This window comes from Meleagris gallopavo, chromosome 3 (genome assembly GCF_905368555.1).
Source record: "Meleagris gallopavo chromosome 3, MGAL_WU_HG_1.1, whole genome shotgun sequence".
Classification (NCBI taxonomy): domain Eukaryota; kingdom Metazoa; phylum Chordata; class Aves; order Galliformes; family Phasianidae; genus Meleagris; species Meleagris gallopavo.
Genome location: NC_139406.1, coordinates 88,360,528 through 88,367,999, shown reverse-complemented (window position 1 = coordinate 88,367,999; position 7,472 = coordinate 88,360,528).

Sequence of the window (7,472 nt, the reverse complement as noted above, 5' to 3'; positions counted from 1 at the left end):
CTTGGGTTTATTTCCAGGGCAGACACCTTTCCTCATTTTAGAAAAAAAATTGTAAAATTTAAACATGCTTCTTCACAGCATTTAGGACAAGCATAGTTCAACCTATGAAACTTCACTAGTCAGTAATAGCTGGGAAACAACCCTGAGATATTTCACTCTTGATGTACATGAGGCCTAATTGCTCCTTCATGAACTAGCTGACAAGGTATTCAGGGACACAGGGATAGAGAAAAAACAATGTTTTCATTACATTTAATTTTCTTTTGCTTTCTTTTTGTTTTTCATTTTTATTGTTGGTTTTGTGTTTGTGTGTATGTGTGTTGGTTCTTCTTTCTTGTTGTTTTGTCTTGTTTTGATTTTTTATAGAAAGGAAACAAAGTCCACAAGGAGAGATTACATTGGTTAGGGCAAATGGATTCTTGTCGAGCACTGAACCCAGGATGATGGAAAAACAATCTGTCCAAGAATTCAAAATATAGGGAAAAAAAAAAAGAAAAAGAACTATCACACACTCTATAAAGTTCTGAAAATTAGTTCAAATATCCTTGTGTCTACAAATCAGAATTAAGGAAAAAAATCTGGTTTTGCTTCCATTCATAGTTGCATTTATTAATGAAGTGCTACTGCCCCCAGCCTTGGTTTGGATGGATAGACAACCGAAACTGCAACCATTCTAATGAAGTATAGACATTATTTAGTGGAACTGAAATATTCACAAAGATTTAAACTTGATGTGGAAGCAAATAGCAGTATATTCCATAACAAATTAACTTGTTTTTCCATGTGGAGTGGCTCAGTATAAACTATTTGGTGAGGTATAGGTAAAAACAATAAGATAACTATTAATTTAAATGAAATGAATAGATAAGTAACTACTTTGATTGAAAAACATGAGGAAGTATGAAAAACAGTTCTCTTTGCCCTTCAAAGTGTTGTTGCTAAGTGATCATTTGGTACTTCAGGATAAGGGGATTATTGCTCAGTGCAGTGTTTAGCATTATGTTCCCTTTTGGCTGGTGTAAATAAAAACATTTTATTTTTTAAAGAGAGGACATGCATTTTGATCATTCTGAAAGGTTTTCTATTTGCCTGAAGCCTTTAAAAGGTACTTTCAAGTAGTTGATGAAAGCAAGCTGTATGGTTTATGACAATATTTACATGTTTTGATCCGAGAAATAATATCTTATAATATCTTATAAGACACATCATGAGCAATTATACTGTAAGATTAACAACCGTTATTAGAGTTTGATTTTAGTTTGCCTTATTGAGTTAGACTATTATTTGATCATTGAAGACTGGTCCATTCCTTTAAGTATACTTTATGCATTTAATATTGATTTATGCTGTTGGAAGCAAGTAACGTAGAGTAGGTTTCCATGAGTATTAAGCAAGAAATTCTTTAAATCTGGAAAAATGAAAAGAAATCCTATTGTTTAAGGATCCCAGGTCCCCAGTCCCATACTACAGTCTGTGGGAATGAGTCTCAAAAGTTTACTGTTATACAAGTCTGCATCTGTCTTTTTCTGCACAGCCTGCTAACGCATCTCTGCATGCTCCACATATAACTGTAAACTTATATTTGGAGAAAGATTCAGAAGAAAGGAAGGAAGAGAAGGGAAGGGGGAAGGGGAGGGAAGGGAGAAGGGAAGGAGAAGGAAAAGAAGTCAGGCAGCAGTCACAGTGATGAGTTGTTTGTGCAAGAGAGGTTGAAATACATGAACCTTGGAAAACTGAATTATTTTATAAGAAAAATGAATCTGGGATGTGATCAACTCTAAAGGGTGCTTGAGATGAGAAATTTCACAGGAGCAAAGATGATAATGCATCTCCAGTGCACCCTGCTAGGACTGAAAATTTTCTATGTATAAGCTGTCATTTCCAGCCTGTATCTGTATGTAAATTTGTAAGAATTAAGGAAGACCGTGACAAGAGTTTTCACCACCTCATATTTATTCAGTCAGTGTTACACAAGAGTATAGATTTAGATCCAAAGTCAGCATACATTTGATTGTTTTTTTTTTCCCTAATGCTAAGTCAATATAACAAAGTTATCTTCTGCTATTAAAAAAAAAAAGACTTTGAATATGAAAATCTTTAAAAACAAACAAACTGAATATAGACCAAATACAAATTTTGATCTATTCATTTCTCCTACAGTTAGGATTCTAATGAAAATTTTAATGAAAAATCTTAAATATCAAATTCAGAATGAAAAACATCTTTTAGAAGGAAAATTTTGTAAAAATGTTTATGTATATGTGTTTAATAATACTTTACTCCAAATAAAGCTCTGAAAAGTAGAGATTGGTTGACACAAAATGAAATCTTCTGTATAAAAGTCAAAAAATTATAAGTGAGAAAAGTAATTCTTCATGAAGATTCAAGAGTGACCTGTATGTTGAACTACGAAAGCCCTTGTCTGCCCAGAGAAGTTGGGTTAGAGGATGTAGTAGTAGGAGTACCAGGAAAAATCTCAGAACTCTGTAGTATATTGGAAAAGCAGGATATTTGTGAAAGAAAAAGCTATGTCCACTGCTTACATATGGAATAAATAAATGAATGAATAAATAAATGAATAAATAAATAATAAAAATAAATAAAAATAAAAAGAATGAAAAGGAAAAAATAGAAAAATAATTAAAAACCAAATAAATGTAAGAAAGGAAGACAAAATAGAGGGAAACAGTGGAAGATATTTCTTCTCAACGATAAGCATGAGAACATTGTCTGGCTGTAAGTTTACAGCAAATAGGAGTGCTTGAAATATAATCAACTGTTTAATGGTGGATCGAGGTCTTAGCAAAAAGAAGAGGAAATGTGATGGAAAAGAGGAAATAAAAATCAATGGAAGAAAACAGAGCTTTGTGGAAAGAAAAATATAGGCAGAATGCAGGCTCCCACTATCTGCCAAGCTACCAAGTACCCTGGGGAATGCACAGTGCTGTTTCTGCTTTCTCTTTACATTGCTTTCTTAGGTCAGCTCTCACTTCTTTATGTTATCAGCTGCAGAGGTGAAGCCCTGAAGGTGTCAATGGAGATAAAAGAGAAGGAACACCACAGAAACAGAGGTTGCACCATTGTTACGATGCACTGGCAAAGAGGATCAGTACAGCACATGGCTTTTTCATTGTCTGACAAGAAGTGGAACAAAATCCATCACACTGTGGGCAAAATGGCATGTTTATCAACAAGATTTTATGTTGCATCTAAACCAAATCCAGATTTAGCGGGGAAAAAATAGTCAATACTTGTCCTTGAGTTTGCTAGTCTCAAAAAAGACAGGAAAAAACAATTAGTATTGAAGTATTGAAGTTTTGTTATTGTTTTTTGTTTTTGTTTTTGTTTTTTAATCTAACAATTCTCAGCTGTTAAATTATAGGTTTGTATCTATAAGGACTACTCTGGAAGTAATGCCTCCTATTTTATTATTCTTGCCCACAACATCAGAGGCAGATATTGGTGGTATGGCATTAGTGGCTGAACTTTCCCTTCAATATTCTGTTAAATTTTGTTGCTATGTGAGAGATGGCAGTCGAGAGACAGTCTGAAAAACTGCCATCTAACATGGAAATGTGTGTGAAGCAAAGGTGTGGAACTGAATTCCTCCATGCGGGAAAAATGGTACTCATTGACCTTCATTCATGTTTGTTGAAGGTTTATGGAGACCAAACATTGGATGTGTGTACAGTGAGGCAGTGGGTGGTGCATTTCAGCAGTGGCAATATCAATGTGAAAGACAAATCATGTTCAGGACGATGATACACAGATGGTGCAGATTGTTGTGAGTGCAGCATGCAGGCATGCAATGTTTGTCGCTGGTAAGAAAGCATAGCTAATGGTACTGACTGTGCTGAAAAACTGTGTCTTATAGCTGAAAACTTGCTGCTTTTTTTAATTGCTCTTCCTTCCAAACATTTGTTGATGAGACATTTCATTATTCTCATTCTGTTCATAGAAAGACATACATACATCGGAGTTTCCTGGGTTTTTATAATAAAAACAAAACAGACAAGAAAAAAAGTAGAGGAAAGAAAGAAAAAAAAAAAAGGCTAGAAATGGAATAATCCTGGATGCAGAAGGAAATCCAAACAGCATCAAGAGATCAGGAGATCAGGAGTAGGAAGAGTCGATTTCATATGCTTGTGGCTCCACGGATCCTTTATTTCACAAGTCATTTGCTTGTCCCATGCCTGAATCTTTAATTTAAAAGGGAGACATTGTTTCCCTTTCTGTCAGAATAAAATGATGCATATTTAAGTACCACAGTTAATGTTCCCTAATAACGGAAAACAAGATGCTCCTACTTGTTAACTAGGCCTCCGAGTAGTGAGTAGTGCTCTGATATCATGATGAAATATATTAGGGAAAAATATTTTATTTAAAAATATATGTTTCAATTAACATACGAGCATTTCAAGCTATACTCTCTACAAACAAAACTGATTCTCTTCAGTTTGTGAAATTATCTGAAAGTGAATGTATAACCTTAGCTTACACATAGCTATGCAAATGCGTCTGTTAGAAATAACATGCCCTAAAAGCCTACACCAGAGTTTGCAAACTCCAGCATTTAAAGAAGGGAAATTTCTTCAGGCAGAAGATTGCCATTATGCATGCAATGACTCCTGATGGCAAGTGTTCTTCACTCAAATTATACACAAGAGCTTGCCTATACTCCTTACTTAATAATAAACATCATTTAACCTGGACACACATTCATCGTGACCTCTTGTTAAGTGATTTACTAAACAAAACATGGTAGACTTGTTTTGTTCTTAAGACCAAAGGAGTTATTCAGCCCAGGGAAGTAGTCTGGTGAATAGATTAATATTCTGTCAGGTTACAGGCTGTTTAAATCATGGCTGAGGCTGAAGCCAATTGAGGCAGGAATAGACAAAAGTCTTTTGTAGAGGTTGTAACAACCAGAAGCTTAGTAATTGTGTACGCCATTATTTAGGAAGTATGAAAAAGTATTTTTCTGCATGTATCTGAGACAAATCACCTCAGGATTATACGCCACTCTCACCTCTTGGAAAAAAGCAGAGGACATTTTATGAAATGATAGTGCCCTTCCTTAAACTGCAGAAGAACATCCTTTCAAAGGGTGGGAATAGTCATACACAAAATGCATACGTAAAAGGAGGACAAAATTACCAGCTCCTGCATGTCAATGTTTCTCCAAAGCTGTCTATCATGGATATCACATTTCAAGGGCAAAAACAAAAATGAGGAAAGGACACATCTCCTCTAAGACACTAAGGCAAATTAAACCCACGATGGAAATAATGATAGTTTAATGATCAACTGCAATTATGATATCATGATCTCATTAAAGTTGTTGGAATCTTTTTATTAGAAAATGAATTTGTGAGTCCCCATAGTGTTTCAATGGGACCAAAATGAATCCAGACTCTGAAAAAAAAAAAAGGGTGAAAAAAAGAAATGCCCCTCTTTCACAGTTTTAAGAAATTAAGAGCCTCAAATATAAAGTTGTAGTTTATAAAAATGAGATGCCAGTTTGCTTCTAGGAACTATTTCACTAATTAAGACTTGAGCACGAACAAAAGAAACTGAGAAACTGAGTAGACTGAAATGACCCGTAGGTAAGTGTAAATTCCTGAAAAAATACAGAGCTATTTAGCATTGGCTGTTTAGCAAAAAGAAAAAAAAAAAAAGAAAATTGGAATGCTGAAGGAGACTGTAGGTAAGTTTGAGTGAAAAATATAAATATGTTTTGTTTATTTGAGTGTTTTTTTCATAGAATAAAATCGTGGAACCATAGAATCAGTGTTGGAAGTGACCTTTGAAGGTCATTTTGTCCAACTCCCCTGCAAGGAACAGAGACATGCACAGATAGATTGGGTTGCTCAGAGCCTGGTCCAGTATGGTCTTGAAAGTCTCCAGGGATGGGGTATGAACCACATCTCTGGGCAACTTGTTCCAAGCACCTCACCACTCTCACTGTAAAAGACTTTTTCCTTATATCCAACATAAATCTATCCTCTTTATGTTTGAAATCATTTCCTTTTGCCCTATAACAACAGACCATGCTAAAGAGTCTGTCCCTTTCCTTCTTGTAGCTCCCCTTATGCTGCTTTTGATTCAGGCCAGGCTATGGCTGGCTCTCCAGGCTGCAGGGGCAAAAACAAACAAACAAACAAACAAACAAACAAAAAAAGGCCCTTCTGTGAAAGAACTTCAAAAAGATAAATTGAAGAACAAAGAAGGGTGAGAACTGCATGCATATGGTGATTTCATAACTGACATTTTATTGGGAAACTTTTTGTTCCTAGATAGAAAGGATATCTGAACCATAAAAAGCAAGACTCAACAGTCTACTAGCTTTGCATAGGAGGCAGACTGTAACTTGGTAGGGTTGATAATAGGAGCCATAACAAAATAAGATTGAAGCACCAATTAAAAACACAGTGAACAGCCATGATCTTTGTAAACAAGTTTCTGACCACATATGGAGCTCGGCTTATGTAGCATGTGACCCTTCGCCTAGATACAACCACCAAAGTCCCCTTATGAGGACCCCGAATTAACACAGAGCATGCATAGTATTAGATTTATATACATATATAGCAACCCTAGGAATAGGTGGCCACCTTATAGAAACATGAATATCTATATGCTAAAATGTATAAAATCTGTTTGCTTTCAGTCACGGGTATGCTACAAATATGACTATCCATATGCTAAAATGTATAAAATCTGTGTGTCACCGGTGTGCATGCTTGAAGAAGTGATATCCCATGCAACCAGTGATGAAATAAAGCAATGTCGGTTTTCTAGCCTGTCACTTGGGTTGTCAAGCTTTATTCATGGATTTTGGTGACATCTTGGTCTGCAGGAAACTTCTGCTCTTCACCTGGAGCATTTCTTGCCCTCCTCCTGCACTCACCTTGTTGCCTGCAGGCTGCTTCTCTCATTTCTCACTCTTTTTTCCCAGATGTTGTTATGCAGCAGTTTCCCTTTTTTTCAGTCTGCTCTCCCAGAGCACACCCAGCATCACTCATGGCTCAGCTCTCCCCAATGTTGTGCTCCTTTGGAGCAGGTGGAACTTGCTTTGATCTGATCCGGTGAAGTGCTGGGCTCCGCTCACAGAGGCAACCCATGAAGCCACTCCACTACCAAAAATCTTTCCATTTAAGCTCAGTACACTATATTATCTTCTTTTCATTGAGTGTTTTAAACTTTGTGCAAAACTTAGGAAAACTGCGCATAAAAGACTGTTCTATGTGATCATCTCTGTCTTTGCAGAAACAAATCCTACAGTTTACATGCATCTTCTCTGTGATCAATTCAATCAATTCTACAGCAGAACTTTCTTGACAACTCCTTTGAGTGGCAAGACTGCCCAGCCAAAATGTTAAGCATTACACCAAAGTAAACAAGTAGTGCCACTCAGCAGATCTAGGACCTGCCTAGGAGATTCTTCAAAATTTCACCAGGGAAGCTCCTTC